At 49.3% G+C, this 22,247-nt stretch overlaps 20 non-coding genes across 20 annotated transcripts; all 20 read right to left on the reverse strand.

Moving 5' to 3' along the window:
- Positions 1-115: 115 nt before the first annotated feature.
- Trnak-cuu (transfer RNA lysine (anticodon CUU)) lies at positions 116-192 on the reverse strand. Its single transcript has one exon. It is a non-coding gene; the product is annotated as a tRNA-Lys (tRNA).
- A 448-nt stretch (positions 193-640) lies between these two features.
- Trnar-ucg (transfer RNA arginine (anticodon UCG)) lies at positions 641-713 on the reverse strand. Its single transcript has one exon. It is a non-coding gene; the product is annotated as a tRNA-Arg (tRNA).
- Positions 714-1,620: 907 nt separating this feature from the next.
- Positions 1,621-1,693, reverse strand: Trnak-cuu (transfer RNA lysine (anticodon CUU)). The gene has a single exon. It is a non-coding gene; the product is annotated as a tRNA-Lys (tRNA).
- Positions 1,694-2,145: 452 nt separating this feature from the next.
- Positions 2,146-2,218, reverse strand: Trnar-ucg (transfer RNA arginine (anticodon UCG)). The gene has a single exon. It is a non-coding gene; the product is annotated as a tRNA-Arg (tRNA).
- A 908-nt stretch (positions 2,219-3,126) lies between these two features.
- Trnak-cuu (transfer RNA lysine (anticodon CUU)) lies at positions 3,127-3,203 on the reverse strand. Its single transcript has one exon. It is a non-coding gene; the product is annotated as a tRNA-Lys (tRNA).
- A 448-nt stretch (positions 3,204-3,651) lies between these two features.
- Trnar-ucg (transfer RNA arginine (anticodon UCG)) lies at positions 3,652-3,724 on the reverse strand. The gene has a single exon. It is a non-coding gene; the product is annotated as a tRNA-Arg (tRNA).
- A 1,433-nt stretch (positions 3,725-5,157) lies between these two features.
- On the reverse strand, positions 5,158-5,230 carry Trnar-ucg (transfer RNA arginine (anticodon UCG)). The gene has a single exon. It is a non-coding gene; the product is annotated as a tRNA-Arg (tRNA).
- Positions 5,231-6,150: 920 nt separating this feature from the next.
- On the reverse strand, positions 6,151-6,223 carry Trnak-cuu (transfer RNA lysine (anticodon CUU)). The gene has a single exon. It is a non-coding gene; the product is annotated as a tRNA-Lys (tRNA).
- A 452-nt stretch (positions 6,224-6,675) lies between these two features.
- Trnar-ucg (transfer RNA arginine (anticodon UCG)) lies at positions 6,676-6,748 on the reverse strand. The gene has a single exon. It is a non-coding gene; the product is annotated as a tRNA-Arg (tRNA).
- Positions 6,749-13,635: 6,887 nt separating this feature from the next.
- Positions 13,636-13,708, reverse strand: Trnar-ucg (transfer RNA arginine (anticodon UCG)). Its single transcript has one exon. It is a non-coding gene; the product is annotated as a tRNA-Arg (tRNA).
- Positions 13,709-15,141: 1,433 nt separating this feature from the next.
- Trnar-ucg (transfer RNA arginine (anticodon UCG)) lies at positions 15,142-15,214 on the reverse strand. Its single transcript has one exon. It is a non-coding gene; the product is annotated as a tRNA-Arg (tRNA).
- Positions 15,215-16,131: 917 nt separating this feature from the next.
- Positions 16,132-16,204, reverse strand: Trnak-cuu (transfer RNA lysine (anticodon CUU)). Its single transcript has one exon. It is a non-coding gene; the product is annotated as a tRNA-Lys (tRNA).
- A 452-nt stretch (positions 16,205-16,656) lies between these two features.
- Trnar-ucg (transfer RNA arginine (anticodon UCG)) lies at positions 16,657-16,729 on the reverse strand. Its single transcript has one exon. It is a non-coding gene; the product is annotated as a tRNA-Arg (tRNA).
- An 876-nt stretch (positions 16,730-17,605) lies between these two features.
- Positions 17,606-17,682, reverse strand: Trnak-cuu (transfer RNA lysine (anticodon CUU)). The gene has a single exon. It is a non-coding gene; the product is annotated as a tRNA-Lys (tRNA).
- A 448-nt stretch (positions 17,683-18,130) lies between these two features.
- Trnar-ucg (transfer RNA arginine (anticodon UCG)) lies at positions 18,131-18,203 on the reverse strand. The gene has a single exon. It is a non-coding gene; the product is annotated as a tRNA-Arg (tRNA).
- A 914-nt stretch (positions 18,204-19,117) lies between these two features.
- On the reverse strand, positions 19,118-19,190 carry Trnak-cuu (transfer RNA lysine (anticodon CUU)). The gene has a single exon. It is a non-coding gene; the product is annotated as a tRNA-Lys (tRNA).
- A 452-nt stretch (positions 19,191-19,642) lies between these two features.
- On the reverse strand, positions 19,643-19,715 carry Trnar-ucg (transfer RNA arginine (anticodon UCG)). Its single transcript has one exon. It is a non-coding gene; the product is annotated as a tRNA-Arg (tRNA).
- Positions 19,716-20,626: 911 nt separating this feature from the next.
- Positions 20,627-20,699, reverse strand: Trnak-cuu (transfer RNA lysine (anticodon CUU)). Its single transcript has one exon. It is a non-coding gene; the product is annotated as a tRNA-Lys (tRNA).
- Positions 20,700-21,151: 452 nt separating this feature from the next.
- On the reverse strand, positions 21,152-21,224 carry Trnar-ucg (transfer RNA arginine (anticodon UCG)). The gene has a single exon. It is a non-coding gene; the product is annotated as a tRNA-Arg (tRNA).
- An 875-nt stretch (positions 21,225-22,099) lies between these two features.
- Positions 22,100-22,172, reverse strand: Trnak-cuu (transfer RNA lysine (anticodon CUU)). Its single transcript has one exon. It is a non-coding gene; the product is annotated as a tRNA-Lys (tRNA).
- Positions 22,173-22,247: the final 75 nt, after the last annotated feature.

Below are 22,247 nucleotides of genomic sequence, written 5' to 3' on the forward strand. Positions count from 1 at the left end.
TACAGTTTTCTTGCGACTGATGGAGACGTAGGCAAATTTATAGTTGCTATTTCCATTACATCACGTTAATCAGAAAATCGGTAATTTACATCTGCAGCGGAAAAAAATTCCGTTCCGGCCAGCGTAGGGCTCGAACCCACGACCCTGTGAATAAGAGTCTCATGCTCTACCGACTGAGCTAGCCGTGCTGCCTCGGTGGATATCTGATTGGCAGCAGATCACACAGTAATCGTTTGGGTTGGGTGGTCCCATACAGAATCTCTCCATGCTTCCTAATGTTTTCCTAACGTCACACTCGTCACGTACTTCACTTTTATTTCATAATCATTTCTGAGAGGTAAAGGAATTGCATGACAATCTGCAGAGCTAGCGGCGTCAAAATTAACACACATACTTGATGTGACTCAAAAGCCGAACGAGTTACTTTCCGACGTTGTTTTAGATGTGCAAGTGCCAGTCAAAACTCGCGGTGAGGGCACTCTGCCGACCATTTCGCTAGTTAACACCGGTCTTGTTGTGTGTGTTTCAGGTTCAAGACCATCTCCAAGTACAAAATGGTCAACAGCAACATTCAGACGGTTTCGTACTGCTCAATTGCTACATTAAAACGGTATGTTTCTTTTTCAGAAATGGAAAAACATGACCGTGACAGGATTCGAACCTGCAATCTTCGGATCCGAAGTCCGACGCCTTATCCATTAGGCCACACGGTCACTAACGACCAAGTGTAACTTATATACGACCCATTTCGAAACGCTCACACCCCCTGAGGAACTGTGTTTTCGTTCCACACAGCCGCTGCCCCTTACTCTTTTCCACCCATTCGTTACATTCAACCTCTTACGAGACCGACCAAACATAGACAGGAAAACAAGACCACACACTTTGCGCATTCGGAATCGATGGCAGGGTGTCCCTCGCCGCATTTGCTACGATGGCCATTTGCTACTTATGCAGAATCGGCGGCGGCGGCGACGACGACGACGACGACCGCGAGAGGCTCTGAGATTTGTGAGAAATACATCTATAAAATGTAATTCAGACTGCCTCGTCTCACCTTATGCTAAACCGCTTTGGCAAATGCTTTATCTGCGCCATTCGCCTTAATCACATCTGAGAGTAATTCTTAATAATACGCCTGTCGCTAATTGTTCCTCATCACAGATACTGCTTTCTATACGGCTACGATGCGCAACTGATTTCCAAGATTCGTCTTCCTCCTGTGAGGATGGAACTCACGACCCCTGGTTTACTAGACCAATGCTCTACCACTGACCTAAACAGGCGCCGCCTAGCGGCACTTTTGCGTACTTCGTCCGTATGGTTGTCTGAATCATCAGACTTCAGCTGACAACACTTCATATTTTCGACTAATATTTGCAGCTATGGCGACCCATTACTGCTTGGCTACACATCTGACACGTAGCCGTGTTCTCTCCAACCAAAACCACTTGCACTTCAGAACATGACTTTCACACATGTCTACAAAATCACCTTCACTTCAAATACAGTTTTCTTGCGACTGATGGAGACGTAGGCAAATTTATAGTTGCTATTTCCATTACATCACGTTAATCAGAAAATCGGTAATTTACTTCTGCAGCGGAAAAAATTCCGTTCCGCCCAGCGTAGGGCTCGAACCCACGACCCTGTGAATAAGAGTCTCATGCTCTACCGACTGAGCTAGCCGTGCTGCCTCGTTGGATACCTGCTGGGCAGCAGATCACACAGTACTCGTTTGGGTTGGTAGGTCCCATACAGAATCTCTCCATGCTTCCTAATGTTTTCCTAACGTCACACTCGTCACGTACTTCACTTTTATTTCATAATCATTTCTGAGAGGTAAAGGAATTGCATGACAATCTGCAGAGCTAGCGGCGTCAAAATTAACACACATACTTGATGTGACTCAAAAGCCGAACGAGTTACTTTCCGACGTTGTTTTAGATGTGCAAGTGCCAGTCAAAACTCGCGGTGAGGGCACTCTGCCGACCATTTCGCTAGTTAACACCGGTCTTGTTGTGTGTGTTTCAGGTTCAAGACCATCTCCAAGTACAAAATGGTCAACAGCAACATTCAGACGGTTTCGTACTGCTCAATTGCTACATTAAAACGGTATGTTTCTTTTTCAGAAATGGAAAAACACGACCGTGACAGGATTCGAACCTGCAATCTTCGGATCCGAAGTCCGACGCCTTATCCATTAGGCCACACGGTCACTGACGACCAAGTGTAACTTATATACGACCCATTTCGAAACGCTCACACCCCCTGAGGAACTGTGTTTTCGTTCAACACAGCCCCTGCCCCTTACTCTTTCCCACCCATTCGTTACATTCAACCTCTTACGAGACCGACCAAACATAGACAGGAAAACAAGACCACACACTTTGCGCATTCGGAATCGATGGCAGGGTGTCCCTCGCCGCATTTGCTACGATGGCCATTTGCTACTTATGCAGAATCGGCGGCTGCGGCGACGACGACGACGACGACCGCGAGAGGCTCTGAGATTTGTGAGAAATACATCTATAAAATGTAATTCAGACTGCCTCGTCTCACCTTATGCTAAACCGCTTTGGCAAATGCTTTATCTGCGCCATTCGCCTTAATCACATTTGAGAGTAATTCTTAATAATACGCCTGTCGCTAATTGTTCCTCATCACAGATACTGCTTTCTATACGGCTACGATGCGCAACTGATTTCCAAGATTCGTCTTCCTCCTGTGAGGATGGAACTCACGACCCCTGGTTTACTAGACCAATGCTCTACCACTGACCTAAACAGGCGCCGCCTAGCGGCACTTTTGTGTACTTCGTCCGTATGGTTGTCTGAATCATCAGACTTCAGCTGACGACACTTCATATTTTCGACTAATATTTGCAGCTATGGCGACCCATTACTGCTTGGCTACACATCTGACACGTAGCCGTGTTCTCTCCAACCAAAACCACTTGCACTTCAGAACATGACTTTCACACATGTCTACAAAATCACCTTCACTTCAAATACAGTTTTCTTGCGACTGATGGAGACGTAGGCAAATTTATAGTTGCTATTTCCATTACATCACGTTAATCAGAAAATCGGTAATTTACATCTGCAGCGGAAAAAAATTCCGTTCCGGCCAGCGTAGGGCTCGAACCCACGACCCTGTGAATAAGAGTCTCATGCTCTACCGACTGAGCTAGCCGTGCTGCCTCGGTGGATATCTGATTGGCAGCAGATCACACAGTAATCGTTTGGGTTGGGTGGTCCCATACAGAATCTCTCCATGCTTCCTTATGTTTTCCTAACGTCACACTCGTCACGTACTTCACTTTTATTTCATAATCATTTCTGAGAGGTAAAGGAATTGCATGACAATCTGCAGAGCTAGCGGCGTCAAAATTAACACACATACTTGATGTGACTCAAAAGCCGAACGAGTTACTTTCCGACGTTGTTTTAGATGTGCAAGTGCCAGTCAAAACTCGCGGTGAGGGCACTCTGCCGACCATTTCGCTAGTTAACACCGGTCTTGTTGTGTGTGTTTCAGGTTCAAGACCATCTCCAAGTACAAAATGGTCAACAGCAACATTCAGACGGTTTCGTACTGCTCAATTGCTACATTAAAACGGTATGTTTCTTTTTCAGAAATGGAAAAACATGACCGTGACAGGATTCGAACCTGCAATCTTCGGATCCGAAGTCCGACGCCTTATCCATTAGGCCACACGGTCACTAACGACCAAGTGTAACTTATATACGACCCATTTCGAAACGCTCACACCCCCTGAGGAACTGTGTTTTCGTTCCACACAGCCGCTGCCCCTTACTCTTTTCCACCCATTCGTTACATTCAACCTCTTACGAGACCGACCAAACATAGACAGGAAAACAAGACCACACACTTTGCGCATTCGGAATCGATGGCAGGGTGTCCCTCGCCGCATTTGCTACGATGGCCATTTGCTACTTATGCAGAATCGGCGGCGGCGGCGACGACGACGACGACGACCGCAAAAGGCTCTGAGATTTGTGAGAAATACATCTATAAAATGTAATTCAGACTGCCTCGTCTCACCTTATGCTAAACCGCTTTGGCAAATGCTTTATCTGCGCCATTCGCCTTAATCACATCTGAGAGTAATTCTTAATAATACGCCTGTCGCTAATTGTTCCTCATCACAGATACTGCTTTCTATACGGCTACGATGCGCAACTGATTTCCAAGATTCGTCTTCCTCCTGTGAGGATGGAACTCACGACCCCTGGTTTACTAGACCAATGCTCTACCACTGACCTAAACAGGCGCCGCCTAGCGGCACTTTTGTGTACTTCGTCCGTATGGTTGTCTGAATCATCAGACTTCAGCTGACAACACTTCATATTTTCGACTAATATTTGCAGCTATGGCGACCCATTACTGCTTGGCTACACATCTGACACGTAGCCGTGTTCTCTCCAACCAAAACCACTTGCACTTCAGAACATGACTTTCACACATGTCTACAAAATCACCTTCACTTCAAATACAGTTTTCTTGCGACTGATGGAGACGTAGGCAAATTTATAGTTGCTATTTCCATTACATCACGTTAATCAGAAAATCGGTAATTTACATCTGCAGCGGAAAAAAATTCCGTTCCGGCCAGCGTAGGGCTCGAACTCACGACCCTGTGAATAAGAGTCTCATGCTCTACCGACTGAGCTAGCCGTGCTGCCTCGGTGGATATCTGATTGGCAGCAGATCACACAGTAATCGTTTGGGTTGGGTGGTCCCATACAGAATCTCTCCATGCTTCCTAATGTTTTCCTAACGTCACACTCGTCACGTACTTCACTTTTATTTCATAATCATTTCTGAGAGGTAAAGGAATTGCATGACAATCTGCAGAGCTAGCGGCGTCAAAATTAACACACATACTTGATGTGACTCAAAAGCCGAACGAGTTACTTTCCGACGTTGTTTTAGATGTGCAAGTGCCAGTCAAAACTCGCGGTGAGGGCACTCTGCCGACCATTTCGCTAGTTAACACCGGTCTTGTTGTGTGTGTTTCAGGTTCAAGACCATCTCCAAGTACAAAATGGTCAACAGCAACATTCAGACGGTTTCGTACTGCTCAATTGCTACATTAAAACGGTATGTTTCTTTTTCAGAAATGGAAAAACATGACCGTGACAGGATTCGAACCTGCAATCTTCGGATCCGAAGTCCGACGCCTTATCCATTAGGCCACACGGTCACTAACGACCAAGTGTAACTTATATACGACCCATTTCGAAACGCTCACACCCCCTGAGGAACTGTGTTTTCGTTCCACACAGCCGCTGCCCCTTACTCTTTTCCACCCATTCGTTACATTCAACCTCTTACGAGACCGACCAAACATAGACAGGAAAACAAGACCACACACTTTGCGCATTCGGAATCGATGGCAGGGTGTCCCTCGCCGCATTTGCTACGATGGCCATTTGCTACTTATGCAGAAGCGGCGGCGGCGGCGACGACGACGACGACGACGACGACGACGACCGCGAGAGGCTCTGAGATTTGTGAGAAATACATCTATAAAATGTAATTCAGACTGCCTCGTCTCACCTTATGCTAAACCGCTTTGGCAAATGCTTTATCTGCGCCATTCGCCTTAATCACATCTGAGAGTAATTCTTAATAATACGCCTGTCGCTAATTGTTCCTCATCACAGATACTGCTTTCTATACGGCTACGATGCGCAACTGATTTCCAAGATTCGTCTTCCTCCTGTGAGGATGGAACTCACGACCCCTGGTTTACTAGACCAATGCTCTACCACTGACCAAAACAGGCGCCGCCTAGCGGCACTTTTGCGTACTTCGTCCGTACGGTCGTCTGAATCATCAGACTTCAGCTGACAACACTTCATATTTTCGACTAATGTTTGCAGCTATGGCGACCCATTACTGCTTGGCTACACATCTGACACGTAGCCGTGTTCTTTCCAACCAAAACCACTTGCACTTCAGAACATGACTTTCACACATGTCTACAAAATCACCTTCAATTCAAATACAGTTTTCTAGCGACTGATGGAGACGTAGGCAAATTTTAAAGTTGCTATTTCCATTACATCACGTTAATCAGAAAATCGGTAATTTACTTCTGCAGCGGAAAAAATTCCGTTCCGCCCAGCGTAGGGCTCGAACCCACGACCCTGTGAATAAGAGTCTCATGCTCTACCGACTGAGCTAGCCGTGCTGCCTCGTTGGATACCTGCTGGGCAGCAGATCACACAGTACTCGTTTGGGTTGGTAGGTCCCATACAGAATCTCTCCATGCTTCCTAATGTTTTCCTAACGTCACACTCGTCACGTACTTCACTTTTATTTCATAATCATTTCTGAGAGGTAAAGGAATTGCATGACAATCTGCAGAGCTAGCGGCGTCAAAATTAACACACATACTTGATGTGACTCAAAAGCCGAACGAGTTACTTTCCGACGTTGTTTTAGATGTGCAAGTGCCAGTCAAAACTCGCGGTGAGGGCACTCTGCCGACCATTTCGCTAGTTAACACCGGTCTTGTTGTGTGTGTTTCAGGTTCAAGACCATCTCCAAGTACAAAATGGTCAACAGCAACATTCAGACGGTTTCGTACTGCTCAATTGCTACATTAAAACGGTATGTTTCTTTTTCAGAAATGGAAAAACACGACCGTGACAGGATTCGAACCTGCAATCTTCGGATCCGAAGTCCGACGCCTTATCCATTAGGCCACACGGTCACTGACGACCAAGTGTAACTTATATACGACCCATTTCGAAACGCTCACACCCCCTGAGGAACTGTGTTTTCGTTCAACACAGCCCCTGCCCCTTACTCTTTTCCACCCATTCGTTACATTCAACCTCTTACGAGACCGACCAAACATAGACAGGAAAACAAGACCACACACTTTGCGCATTCGGAATCGATGGCAGGGTGTCCCTCGCCGCATTTGCTACGATGGCCATTTGCTACTTATGCAGAATCGGCGGCGGCGGCGACGACGACGACGACGACGACGACCGCGAGAGGCTCTGAGATTTGTTTTTTTTTTTTTTCCTTTATTGTGATTTTAATACCTGTGACAAACAGGTAGGCCGGCAGCGGACCAAGTATGCCGCTCTTCGGCCTCAGAGTATACACAGAACAGAGATGAGTGAGATTTAAAAACAATCAAGACGGCGGGGTACAAACAGTAGACAAAACAGAGTTAAAACGGAGTCGGTCACGTGCGTAGCACAATGGATAAAAGCGGAGAAACACGGTGCACAAACGCAGATGGCAGATGGCCACACGTGAACCAGCGGAGCACAAACGACGAAACACAAACACACTGCAGGAGAGTCGAGGCACAAACACATGCGATGGTCTTCGGCGTAGGACGATGAAAGTAACTGATGGAAGACAGCAGAGTCGTGGCCTGCCAAGGGGAAAAGGTGTGGGGAAGAGGAGAGAGAGGGGGAGGGGAAGATGCCAGTGGAGGAGAGGGATGGAGGAGAAGGGGGAGGGTAGGGGGAGTGGAAGCCCAAGGAGAAAGGGGAGGGGAGGGAGGGAGAGAAGGGAGAGAGGGTGCCCACAGGAAAAGGAGAGGAGAGGGAAGGTAAGGCTCAAAGTTGGTAGGAGGGGTAGATGGAGGGGAGGAGGGCATCATCAGGGAGGGGGAGTTGACGGAAGCCACCGAGGGAGAGGGTGTGGAGGGTGTAAAGATGGAGAGCAGGTGGGATATAGGAATGCAGGCGCGGCAGCGGGTTGGGGTGGGAGAGTATGGGAGAGACAAGAGGGTGTGGAGGATCAAGCTTGCGGGAGGTGTAGAGGATCCGTAACCGTTCGAGGAAAAGGAGGAGGTGCGGGAAGGGAATCAGGTCATAGAGGATCCGCGTGGGGGAAGGGAGACGGATGCGATAGGCGAGGCGGAGCGCATGGCGTTCTAGGATCTGAATGGACTTGTAGAAGGTAGGAGGGGCAGAGATCCAGGCGGGATGAGCATAGCAAAGGATAGGACGGATGAGGGACTTGTAGGTGTAGAGGATGGTGGAAGGGTCCAGACCCCATGTACGGCCAGAAAGGAGCTTAAGGAGGCGGAGGCGGGAGCGTGCCTTGGCTTGGATCGTCCGGAGATGTGGGTTCCAGGAGAGGCGACGGTCGAGGGTGACACCAAGGTACTTGAGAGTAGGTGTGAGGGTGATGGGACGGCCATAAATAGTAAGATAGAAATCAAGGAGACGGAAGGAACGAGTGGTTTTGCCTACAATGATCGCCTGGGTCTTGGAAGGATTGACCTTGAGCAACCACTGGTTACACCAAGTGGTGAACCGGTCAAGATAGGATTGGAGAAGGTGCTGGGAGCGTTGCAGGGTGGGAGCGAGGGCAAGGAAGGCAGTGTCATCGGCGTACTGGAGAAGGTGTAGGGGAGGTGCAGGTGGAGGCATGTCTGCCGTGTAAAGGAGGTAGAGAAGAGGGGAAAGGACGGAACCTTGGGGCACACCGGCGGAGGGGTAGAAGGTGTAGGAATCAGTGTTGTGGATGGTGACATAGGAAGGACGGTGGGAAAGGAAGGAAGCGACCAGACGGACATAGTTGAGAGGAAGAGCAAAGGTTTGGAGCTTGAAAAGGAGACCGGAATGCCACACACGGTCATATGCGCGTTCGAGGTCGAGGGAAAGGAAGATGGCGGAACGACGGGAATTGAGTTGTTCGGAGAGGAGGTGAGTGAGGTGAAGGAGGAGGTCATCGGCTGAGAAGGACGGCCGAAAGCCACATTGGGTAGGGGGGAGGAGGCGGTGTTGGTGAAGGTGCTTGTGTAGGCGGCGGGTAAGAATGGATTCCAGGACCTTGCTGAAGACCGAGGTAAGGCTGATGGGACGGTAGGAGGAGACAGCGGAAGGCGGTTTGTCGGGCTTGAGGAACATCAGGATCCGGGAGGTTTTCCACAGGTCGGGGTAGTAGCCGGTGGACAGGACCACATTGTAGAGCCTGGCCAATGTGGAGAGGAAGGAGGCAGGAGCTTCACGGAGGTGACGGTAAGTAACACGATCGTGACCGGGAGCAGTGTTGCGTTTAGGGCGAAGTGTAGCAATGATATCTTGAGTGGTGATTGGGGTATTTAGTTCTGTGTGTGTGATGTTGTCCAAGTACTGGAAGCCAGGAGCAAGCGGGGGGACAGAGGTATCAGTTCGATCACGGACATCAGGAAAGAGGGAATAATCGAACTGGGGATCGTCAGGGATGGTAAGGATATCGGAGAGGTAGGAGGCGAAATGGTTGGCCTTACTAAGGGCATCAGGGAAGGGGTGGTCATCATGAAGGAGAGGGTAGTAGGGAGAGGGTTTAGATCCGGTAAGGCGGCGGAAGGCTGACCAGTACTTGGACGAGTTGATAGGTAAGGTGGCATTAAGACGGGTGCATGTCTGTCGCCAGTCCCGGCGTTTCTTTGCCGTGAGTAAGTTCCTGATGTGTCGCTGTAGTTGCCGGTGGCGTCGTAGTGTGTCCTGGTCACGTGTGTGAAGGAAGGCACGGTAGAGCCGGCGGGATTCACGCAGGAGAAGGACGGCCTGTGGGGGTAAGGTGGGGCGGTGCGGATGGATGGCAATGGTAGGGACGTGGGCCTCCACGGCCTCAGACAAGGTCTGCTGGAGAAAGGAGGCAGCACGGGTAACGTCATCAGGTTGGTGGTAGGTGAGGGGGTGGCTATCGACCTGGAGAGCAAGGGAGTCCCGGTAGGCATTCCAGTTGGCACGGGAGTAGTCATGGACATATTTCGGGGGAGGGTCATGGCGCGGGTCGGGACGGGGGCGACGACCGTCTGATACAGTGAGGAGGACAGGGAGATGGTCACTGCCAATGGGATCAAGGACGTCCACCGCTATGCGGCCAAGCAGGGTGGGGGAGGCTAGGACGACATCGGGAGTGGTATTGGATTCAGGGCGGGTGTGTTGGGGAATTGGAAGGACGTCGCCTTGGAGGGTGGCAAGGAACCGATGCCACCGCCGTAACTGGGCGGCAGAACGACTATGGATGTTAAGGTCGGCGGCGATCACGTAGGAGGAGAAGGTACGGTCGATGTGGGAAAGGAAGTCGAAAGGAATAGGTGCAGCGGGGCGGACATAGATGGTGGCACAGGTAAGGGTAAGGCCGGGGAAGAAGAGACTAAGGATCAAGTGTTCTGTGGGGTCAGGAAGGAGGGGTTGGAGCCGGACAGGGATCTGGCGGTGGTGGCCAATGGCAACTCCGCCACGCGCTATCTGGAGTGGATTGTCAGACCGGTGAAGGAGGTAGGGCGAGGTGTGGACGGTGTGGTGGGGCTGAAGAAAGGTTTCGTTCAGAAGGAAGGCATCCACACGGTGGGTCGTAAGGGTATGCATAAGGAGGTGCTTGTTGGTGGGAAGGGAGCGGATGTTATTGAACAGGATACGGTGCTGTCGTGCCATAATGGGAATTTAAACGAGGGTGTCGAGACGGGAGAAGGTGAAATGGGCCTGGTTGTGGGAATAGGTGGCGTAGGTGTTGAGGTGGAACACGGAACGGGCAGCGAGGGAAATCTGGTGGAGGGTGTGGGGACGCTGAAAGGGATGGACGTTCTGGAGCACTATTGTGACGAACCTGATGATGTCCTCTGCGGTGGGGGGAGGACGGAGGGAATTTCCAGGAGGGGTGGGGTCATCCAAAGGGCGGAGAGGAACAGTGAGTTCAGGAGCGGATGGAGGAGGTCGAGCCTTGCATTTCTGGGAGTAGGTAGGGTGTTGGAGGTTGCAGGTATTGCAGGAGGGAGGAGACTGAAGGTTGGGGCACTGCCGGAGGAAGTGCGCTTGCTTACAATGCGGGCAGACTGGGGCCTCGCGGCACTCTGATGTTGGGTGTGCGTTATAACGCAGACACCTCTGGCAGCGAATGGATTGTGGTGGGGAGCGGGAGGGGTCAACCTTATACCGGCGGTGGAAGAGGAGGGCACCCTCCTTAAGGAGATGGTCGATGGAGGGAGCGTGTTCGGAGAAAACTCGCATAAGGCGAGTGGGGCCCGCAGAGTTGAAAATGCGGCGAACAGCTCGCACCTCCAGGTACGGGTGGGCCTTCAACTCCGCCAGCACCTCTTCCTCCGTGATCGTCGGGCTAAGCCGAGTGATCACGGCGGTGAGGGTCGGCGGGCGACGTGGGGGTTGGGGTTGACGGGGGGAGGAAGGGGAAGGAGCAGGGGCAAGGGAGGCATTAGGTCCAAATCGGGTGAGAGGAATTCGGGAGAGGATGTCGGAGTGTAGGGTAGGGCTTGGGGAGGTGATCAAGACAGAGTCCCTACGGGGGGTAAGAAGGGAGATGGGGGCTGCAGGGAAGTATTGGCGGAGGAGCAAGGTCAGGTTGCGGGCCTCCAGGAGAGAGGGATCAGGACGGGAGAGGAGATACTTGTAGGAGGGGGAGTTAGAAGAGGAAGTAGAGGGGGCTGGAGGGGAGACATCCATGGCATCTAGGGGTGGGGGAGGGGGAAGATGCTGGGACTTCTTGGGTGCAGAGGAGGCGGGGGTGCCACTGGGACGCTTAACAGCGGGGACAGGATGGGAGGAGGTGTGGGGCACAGGAGTGACGGGGAGATGACGGGAAGCGGCAGGTCCCGGTGTCGGTGCAGGTGCTGGTGCTGCTGTTGGTGCTGCTGTTGGTGCTGCTGCTGGTTGTGGCGCTGCTGCAGGTGGTGGTGCTGGCGCCGGCGATGGTGCTGCATGGGTCGTAGCCCGACGAGACACAACCCTGGCAGGGGCCGCATGAGTGGTGTGGGGGAGTGGGGGAAAGGGGTCGTGTGTGGAGGCTTGGGGAGAAGGAGCAGGGGATGGGGCGACAAAGGGAGCTGGGGTGGGAAGGGTGAGGAGGGGCGGGATATAGTAGGACGGGGGCGACTGAGCACACCAAGTAAGAGTAGTGGCAGCGAGGGAGGGCGTCGTATAGACGATGGCGGTGGTAGTGGCGGTGGTGGTGGGGGTGGTCATGATGGCAGTAAGGAAAACTGGAAACACAGAAAAGAAGAATGGGGACAGACAAGGGACAAAGTCAGGAACAGATTACAGATGACAGATGAGAGACGTCGAGGAGCGAAAGGATGAAGGCAAAGACGAAGACGAGAATAGCGACGACAACGAAAGCAGGAGAGGAAGACGAAGCACTGGGTCCTGGCGGCGGCGGCGGCGGCGGCGGCGGCGGGGGCCGGAAGCTGCGGCGGCGGCGGCGGCGGCGGCGGCGGCGGGGGCCGGAAGCTGCGGCGGCGGCGGCGGCGGCGGCGGCTGGGTCCGGAAGCTGCGGCTGGGTCCGGCGACGACTGCTACTGCAAAACTGGCGACACTGGAAACTGCTGTTGCTGCTGCTGCTGCTGCTGGCGGTTCCGGAACTGCGACTGCGACTGCGACTGCGACTGCGACTTCTGCGAAGCCCTAACACTTCGATACGTAGCAGTACTCTGCAAGGTATCGAAGGGCGGAACTCTTCCGAGGTCCGCCGAAGAATGGGTGAGATTTGTGAGAAATACATCTATAAAATGTAATTCAGACTGCCTCGTCTCACCTTATGCTAAACCGCTTTGGCAAATGCTTTATCTGCGCCATTCGCCTTAATCACATCTGAGAGTAATTCTTAATAATACGCCTGTCGCTAATTGTTCCTCATCACAGATACTGCTTTCTATACGGCTACGATGCGCAACTGATTTCCAAGATTCGTCTTCCTCCTGTGAGGATGGAACTCACGACCCCTGGTTTACTAGACCAATGCTCTACCACTGACCTAAACAGGCGCCGCCTAGCGGCACTTTTGTGTACTTCGTCCGTATGGTTGTCTGAATCATCAGACTTCAGCTGACGACACTTCATATTTTCGACTAATATTTGCAGCTATGGCGACCCATTACTGCTTGGCTACACATCTGACACGTAGCCGTGTTCTCTCCAACCAAAACCACTTGCACTTCAGAACATTACTTTCACACATGTCTACAAAATCACCTTCACTTCAAATACAGTTTTCTTGCGACTGATGGAGACGTAGGCAAATTTATAGTTGCTATTTCCATTACATCACGTTAATCAGAAAATCGGTAATTTACATCTGCAGCGGAAAAAAATTCCGTTCCGGCCAGCGTAGGGCTCGAACTCACGACCCTGTGAATAAGAGTCTCATGCTCTACCGACTGAGCTAGCCGTGCTGCCTCGGTGGATATCTGATTGGCAGCAGATCACACAGTAATCGTTTGGGTTGGGTGGTCCCATACAGAATCTCTCCATGCTTCCTAATGTTTTCCTAACGTCACACTCGTCACGTACTTCACTTTTATTTCATAATCATTTCTGAGAGGTAAAGGAATTGCATGACAATCTGCAGAGCTAGCGGCGTCAAAATTAACACACATACTTGATGTGACTCAAAAGCCGAACGAGTTACTTTCCGACGTTGTTTTAGATGTGCAAGTGCCAGTCAAAACTCGCGGTGAGGGCACTCTGCCGACCATTTCGCTAGTTAACACCGGTCTTGTTGTGTGTGTTTCAGGTTCAAGACCATCTCCAAGTACAAAATGGTCAACAGCAACATTCAGACGGTTTCGTACTGCTCAATTGCTACATTAAAACGGTATGTTTCTTTTTCAGAAATGGAAAAACATGACCGTGACAGGATTCGAACCTGCAATCTTCGGATCCGAAGTCCGACGCCTTATCCATTAGGCCACACGGTCACTAACGACCAAGTGTAACTTATATACGACCCATTTCGAAACGCTCACACCCCCTGAGGAACTGTGTTTTCGTTCCACACAGCCGCTGCCCCTTACTCTTTTCCACCCATTCGTTACATTCAACCTCTTACGAGACCGACCAAACATAGACAGGAAAACAAGACCACACACTTTGCGCATTCGGAATCGATGGCAGGGTGTCCCTCGCCGCATTTGCTACGATGGCCATTTGCTACTTATGCAGAATCGGCGGCGGCGGCGACGACGACGACGACGACCGCGAGAGGCTCTGAGATTTGTGAGAAATACATCTATAAAATGTAATTCAGACTGCCTCGTCTCACCTTATGCTAAACCGCTTTGGCAAATGCTTTATCTGCGCCATTCGCCTTAATCACATCTGAGAGTAATTCTTAATAATACGCCTGTCGCTAATTGTTCCTCATCACAGATACTGCTTTCTATACGGCTACGATGCGCAACTGATTTCCAAGATTCGTCTTCCTCCTGTGAGGATGGAACTCACGACCCCTGGTTTACTAGACCAATGCTCTACCACTGACCTAAACAGGCGCCGCCTAGCGGCACTTTTGTGTACTTCGTCCGTATGGTTGTCTGAATCATCAGACTTCAGCTGACAACACTTCATATTTTCGACTAATATTTGCAGCTATGGCGACCCATTACTGCTTGGCTACACATCTGACACGTAGCCGTGTTCTCTCCAACCAAAACCACTTGCACTTCAGAACATGACTTTCACACATGTCTACAAAATCACCTTCACTTCAAATACAGTTTTCTTGCGACTGATGGAGACGTAGGCAAATTTATAGTTGCTATTTCCATTACATCACGTTAATCAGAAAATCGGTAATTTACATCTGCAGCGGAAAAAAATTCCGTTCCGGCCAGCGTAGGGCTCGAACTCACGACCCTGTGAATAAGAGTCTCATGCTCTACCGACTGAGCTAGCCGTGCTGCCTCGGTTGATATCTGATTGGCAGCAGATCACACAGTAATCGTTTGGGTTGGGTGGTCCCATACAGAATCTCTCCATGCTTCCTAATGTTTTCCTAACATCACACTCGTCACGTACTTCACTTTTATTTCATAATCATTTCTGAGAGGTAAAGGAATTGCATGACAATCTGCAGAGCTAGCGGCGTCAAAATTAACACACATACTTGATGTGACTCAAAAGCCGAACGAGTTACTTTCCGACGTTGTTTTAGATGTGCAAGTGCCAGTCAAAACTCGCGGTGAGGGCACTCTGCCGACCATTTCGCTAGTTAACACCGGTCTTGTTGTGTGTGTTTCAGGTTCAAGACCATCTCCAAGTACAAAATGGTCAACAGCAACATTCAGACGGTTTCGTACTGCTCAATTGCTACATTAAAACGGTATGTTTCTTTTTCAGAAATGGAAAAACATGACCGTGACAGGATTCGAACCTGCAATCTTCGGATCCGAAGTCCGACGCCTTATCCATTAGGCCACACGGTCACTAACGTCCAAGTGTAACTTATATACGACCCATTTCGAAACGCTCACACCCCCTGAGGAACTGTGTTTTCGTTCCACACAGCCGCTGCCCCTTACTCTTTTCCACCCATTCGTTACATTCAACCTCTTACGAGACCGACCAAACATAGACAGGAAAACAAGACCACACACTTTGCGCATTCGGAATCGATGGCAGGGTGTCCCTCGCCGCATTTGCTACGATGGCCATTTGCTACTTATGCAGAAGCGGCGGCGGCGGCGACGACGACGACGACGACGACGACGACCGCGAGAGGCTCTGAGATTTGTGAGAAATACATCTATAAAATGTAATTCAGACTGCCTCGTCTCACCTTATGCTAAACCGCTTTGGCAAATGCTTTATCTGCGCCATTCGCCTTAATCACATCTGAGAGTAATTCTTAATAATACGCCTGTCGCTAATTGTTCCTCATCACAGATACTGCTTTCTATACGGCTACGATGCGCAACTGATTTCCAAGATTCGTCTTCCTCCTGTGAGGATGGAACTCACGACCCCTGGTTTACTAGACCAATGCTCTACCACTGACCAAAACAGGCGCCGCCTAGCGGCACTTTTGCGTACTTCGTCCGTACGGTCGTCTGAATCATCAGACTTCAGCTGACAACACTTCATATTTTCGACTAATATTTGCAGCTATGGCGACCCATTACTGCTTGGCTACACATCTGACACGTAGCCGTGTTCTTTCCAACCAAAACCACTTGCACTTCAGAACATGACTTTCACACATGTCTACAAAATCACCTTCAATTCAAATACAGTTTTCTAGCGACTGATGGAGACGTAGGCAAATTTTAAAGTTGCTATTTCCATTACATCACGTTAATCAGAAAATCGGTAATTTACTTCTGCAGCGGAAAAAATTCCGTTCCGCCCAGCGTAGGGCTCGAACCCACGACCCTGTGAATAAGAGTCTCATGCTCTACCGACTGAGCTAGCCGTGCTGCCTCGTTGGATACCTGCTGGGCAGCAGATCACACAGTACTCGTTTGGGTTGGTAGGTCCCATACAGAATCTCTCCATGCTTCCTAATGTTTTCCTAACGTCACACTCGTCACGTACTTCACTTTTATTTCATAATCATTTCTGAGAGGTAAAGGAATTGCATGACAATCTGCAGAGCTAGCGGCGTCAAAATTAACACACATACTTGATGTGACTCAAAAGCCGAACGAGTTACTTTCCGACGTTGTTTTAGATGTGCAAGTGCCAGTCAAAACTCGCGGTGAGGGCACTCTGCCGACCATTTCGCTAGTTAACACCGGTCTTGTTGTGTGTGTTTCAGGTTCAAGACCATCTCCAAGTACAAAATGGTCAACAGCAACATTCAGACGGTTTCGTACTGCTCAATTGCTACATTAAAACGGTATGTTTCTTTTTCAGAAATGGAAAAACACGACCGTGACAGGATTCGAACCTGCAATCTTCGGATCCGAAGTCCGACGCCTTATCCATTAGGCCACACGGTCACTGACGACCAAGTGTAACTTATATACGACCCATTTCGAAACGCTCACACCCCCTGAGGAACTGTGTTTTCGTTCAACACAGCCCCTGCCCCTTACTCTTTTCCACCCATTCGTTACATTCAACCTCTTACGAGACCGAACAAACATAGACAGGAAAACAAGACCACACACTTTGCGCATTCGGAATCGATGGCCATTTGCTACTTATGCAGAATCGGCGGCGGCGGCGACGACGACGACGACGACCGCGAGAGGCTCTGAGATTTGTGAGAAATACATCTATAAAATGTAATTCAGACTGCCTCGTCTCACCTTATGCTAAACCGCTTTGGCAAATGCTTTATCTGCGCCATTCGCCTTAATCACATCTGAGAGTAATTCTTAATAATACGCCTGTCGCTAATTGTTCCTCATCACAGATACTGCTTTCTATACGGCTACGATGCGCAACTGATTTCCAAGATTCGTCTTCCTCCTGTGAGGATGGAACTCACGACCCCTGGTTTACTAGACCAATGCTCTACCACTGACCTAAACAGGCGCCGCCTAGCGGCACTTTTGTGTACTTCGTCCGTATGGTTGTCTGAATCATCAGACTTCAGCTGACGACACTTCATATTTTCGACTAATATTTGCAGCTATGGCGACCCATTACTGCTTGGCTACACATCTGACACGTAGCCGTGTTCTCTCCAACCAAAACCACTTGCACTTCAGAACATGACTTTCACACATGTCTACAAAATCACCTTCACTTCAAATACAGTTTTCTTGCGACTGATGGAGACGTAGGCAAATTTATAGTTGCTATTTCCATTACATCACGTTAATCAGAAAATCGGTAATTTACATCTGCAGCGGAAAAAAATTCCGTTCCGGCCAGCGTAGGGCTCGAACCCACGACCCTGTGAATAAGAGTCTCATGCTCTACCGACTGAGCTAGCCGTGCTGCCTCGGTGGATATCTGATTGGCAGCAGATCACACAGTAACCGTTTGGGTTGGGTGGTCCCATACAGACTCTCTCCATGCTTCCTAATGTTTTCCTAACGTCACACTCGTCACGTACTTCACTTTTATTTCATAATCATTTCTGAGAGGTAAAGGAATTGCATGACAATCTGCAGAGCTAGCGGCGTCAAAATTAACACACATACTTGATGTGACTCAAAAGCCGAACGAGTTACTTTCCGACGTTGTTTTAGATGTGCAAGTGCCAGTCAAAACTCGCGGTGAGGGCACTCTGCCGACCATTTCGCTAGTTAACACCGGTCTTGTTGTGTGTGTTTCAGGTTCAAGACCATCTCCAAGTACAAAATGGTCAACAGCAACATTCAGACGGTTTCGTACTGCTCAATTGCTACATTAAAACGGTATGTTTCTTTTTCAGAAATGGAAAAACATGACCGTGACAGGATTCGAACCTGCAATCTTCGGATCCGAAGTCCGACGCCTTATCCATTAGGCCACACGGTCACTAACGACCAAGTGTAACTTATATACGACCCATTTCGAAACGCTCACACCCCCTGAGGAACTGTGTTTTCGTTCCACACAGCCGCTGCCCCTTACTCTTTTCCACCCATTCGTTACATTCAACCTCTTACGAGACCGACCAAACATAGACAGGAAAACAAGACCACACACTTTGCGCATTCGGAATCGATGGCAGGGTGTCCCTCGCCGCATTTGCTACGATGGCCATTTGCTACTTATGCAGAAGCGGCGGCGGCGGCGGCGACGACGACGACGACGACGACCGCGAGAGGCTCTGAGATTTGTGAGAAATACATCTATAAAATGTAATTCAGACTGCCTCGTCTCACCTTATGCTAAACCGCTTTGGCAAATGCTTTATCTGCGCCATTCGCCTTAATCACATCTGAGAGTAATTCTTAATAATACGCCTGTCGCTAATTGTTCCTCATCACAGATACTGCTTTCTATACGGCTACGATGCGCAACTGATTTCCAAGATTCGTCTTCCTCCTGTGAGGATGGAACTCACGACCCCTGGTTTACTATACCAATGCTCTACCACTGACCAAAACAGGCGCCGCCTAGCGGCACTTTTGCGTACTTCGTCCGTACGGTCGTCTGAATCATCAGACTTCAGCTGACAACACTTCATATTTTCGACTAATATTTGCAGCTATGGCGACCCATTACTGCTTGGCTACACATCTGACACGTAGCCGTGTTCTTTCCAACCAAAACCACTTGCACTTCAGAACATGACTTTCACACATGTCTACAAAATCACCTTCAATTCAAATACAGTTTTCTAGCGACTGATGGAGACGTAGGCAAATTTTAAAGTTGCTATTTCCATTACATCACGTTAATCAGAAAATCGGTAATTTACTTCTGCAGCGGAAAAAATTCCGTTCCGCCCAGCGTAGGGCTCGAACCCACGACCCTGTGAATAAGAGTCTCATGCTCTACCGACTGAGCTAGCCGTGCTGCCTCGTTGGATACCTGCTGGGCAGCAGATCACACAGTACTCGTTTGGGTTGGTAGGTCCCATACAGAATCTCTCCATGCTTCCTAATGTTTTCCTAACGTCACACTCGTCACGTACTTCACTTTTATTTCATAATCATTTCTGAGAGGTAAAGGAATTGCATGACAATCTGCAGAGCTAGCGGCGTCAAAATTAACACACATACTTGATGTGACTCAAAAGCCGAACGAGTTACTTTCCGACGTTGTTTTAGATGTGCAAGTGCCAGTCAAAACTCGCGGTGAGGGCACTCTGCCGACCATTTCGCTAGTTAACACCGGTCTTGTTGTGTGTGTTTCAGGTTCAAGACCATCTCCAAGTACAAAATGGTCAACAGCAACATTCAGACGGTTTCGTACTGCTCAATTGCTACATTAAAACGGTATGTTTCTTTTTCAGAAATGGAAAAACATGACCGTGACAGGATTCGAACCTGCAATCTTCGGATCCGAAGTCCGACGCCTTATCCATTAGGCCACACGGTCACTAACGACCAAGTGTAACTTATATACGACCCATTTCGAAACGCTCACACCCCCTGAGGAACTGTGTTTTCGTTCCACACAGCCGCTGCCCCTTACTCTTTTCCACCCATTCGTTACATTCAACCTCTTACGAGACCGACCAAACATAGACAGGAAAACAAGACCACACACTTTGCGCATTCGGAATCGATGGCAGGGTGTCCCTCGCCGCATTTGCTACGATGGCCATTTGCTACTTATGCAGAAGCGGCGGCGGCGACGACGACGACGACGACGACGACCGCGAGAGGCTCTGAGATTTGTGAGAAATACATCTATAAAATGTAATTCAGACTGCCTCGTCTCACCTTATGCTAAACCGCTTTGGCAAATGCTTTATCTGCGCCATTCGCCTTAATCACATCTGAGAGTAATTCTTAATAATACGCTTGTCGCTAATTGTTCCTCATCACAGATACTGCTTTCTATACGGCTACGATGCGCAACTGATTTCCAAGATTCGTCTTCCTCCTGTGAGGATGGAACTCACGACCCCTGGTTTACTATACCAATGCTCTACCACTGACCAAAACAGGCGCCGCCTAGCGGCACTTTTGCGTACTTCGTCCGTACGGTCGTCTGAATCATCAGACTTCAGCTGACAACACTTCATATTTTCGACTAATATTTGCAGCTATGGCGACCCATTACTGCTTGGCTACACATCTGACACGTAGCCGTGTTCTTTCCAACCAAAACCACTTGCACTTCAGAACATGACTTTCACACATGTCTACAAAATCACCTTCAATTCAAATACAGTTTTCTAGCGACTGATGGAGACGTAGGCAAATTTTAAAGTTGCTATTTCCATTACATCACGTTAATCAGAAAATCGGTAATTTACTTCTGCAGCGGAAAAAATTCCGTTCCGCCCAGCGTAGGGCTCGAACCCACGACCCTGTGAATAAGAGTCTCATGCTCTACCGACTGAGCTAGCCGTGCTGCCTCGTTGGATACCTGCTGGGCAGCAGATCACACAGTACTCGTTTGGGTTGGTAGGTCCCATACAGAATCTCTCCATGCTTCCTAATGTTTTCCTAACGTCACACTCGTCACGTACTTCACTTTTATTTCATAATCATTTCTGAGAGGTAAAGGAATTGCATGACAATCTGCAGAGCTAGCGGCGTCAAAATTAACACACATACTTGATGTGACTCAAAAGCCGAACGAGTTACTTTCCGACGTTGTTTTAGATGTGCAAGTGCCAGTCAAAACTCGCGGTGAGGGCACTCTGCCGACCATTTCGCTAGTTAACACCGGTCTTGTTGTGTGTGTTTCAGGTTCAAGACCATCTCCAAGTACAAAATGGTCAACAGCAACATTCAGACGGTTTCGTACTGCTCAATTGCTACATTAAAACGGTATGTTTCTTTTTCAGAAATGGAAAAACATAACCGTGACAGGATTCGAACCTGCAATCTTCGGATCCGAAGCCCGACGCCTTATCCATTAGGCCACACGGTCACTGACGACCCAGTATAACTTATATACGACCCATTTCGAAACGCTCACACCCCCTGAGGAACTGTGTTTTCGTTCCACACAGCCCCTGCCCCTTACTCTTTTCCACCCATTCGTTACATTCAACCTCTTACGAGACCGACCAAACATAGACAGGAAAACAAGACCACACACTTTGCGCATTCGGAATCGATGGCCATTTGCTACTTATGCAGAATCGGCGGCGGCGGCGACGACGACGACGACCGCGAGAGGCTCTGAGATTTGTGAGAAATACATCTATAAAATGTAATTCAGACTGCCTCGTCTCACCTTATGCTAAACCGCTTTGGCAAATGCTTTATCTGCGCCATTCGCCTTAATCACATCTGAGAGTAATTCTTAATAATACGCCTGTCGCTAATTGTTCCTCATCACAGATACTGCTTTCTATACGGCTACGATGCGCAACTGATTTCCAAGATTCGTCTTCCTCCTGTGAGGATGGAACTCACGACCCCTGGTTTACTATACCAATGCTCTACCACTGACCAAAACAGGCGCCGCCTAGCGGCACTTTTGCGTACTTCGTCCGTACGGTCGTCTGAATCATCAGACTTCAGCTGACAACACTTCATATTTTCGACTAATATTTGCAGCTATGGCGACCCATTACTGCTTGGCTACACATCTGACACGTAGCCGTGTTCTTTCCAACCAAAACCACTTGCACTTCAGAACATGACTTTCACACATGTCTACAAAATCACCTTCACCTTCAAATACAGTTTTCTTGCGACTGATGGAGACGTAGGCAAATTTTAAAGTTGCTATTTCCATTACATCACGTTAATCAGAAAATCGGTAATTTACTTCTGCAGCGGAAAAAAATTCCGTTCCGCCCAGCGTAGGGCTCGAACCCACGACCCTGTGAATAAGAGTCTCATGCTCTACCGACTGAGCTAGCCGTGCTGCCTCGTTGGATACCTGCTGGGCAGCAGATCACACAGTACTCGTTTGGGTTGGTAGGTCCCATACAGAATCTCT

Source organism: Schistocerca gregaria, unplaced genomic scaffold, assembly GCF_023897955.1.
Source record: "Schistocerca gregaria isolate iqSchGreg1 unplaced genomic scaffold, iqSchGreg1.2 ptg000180l, whole genome shotgun sequence".
NCBI lineage: Eukaryota > Metazoa > Arthropoda > Insecta > Orthoptera > Acrididae > Schistocerca > Schistocerca gregaria.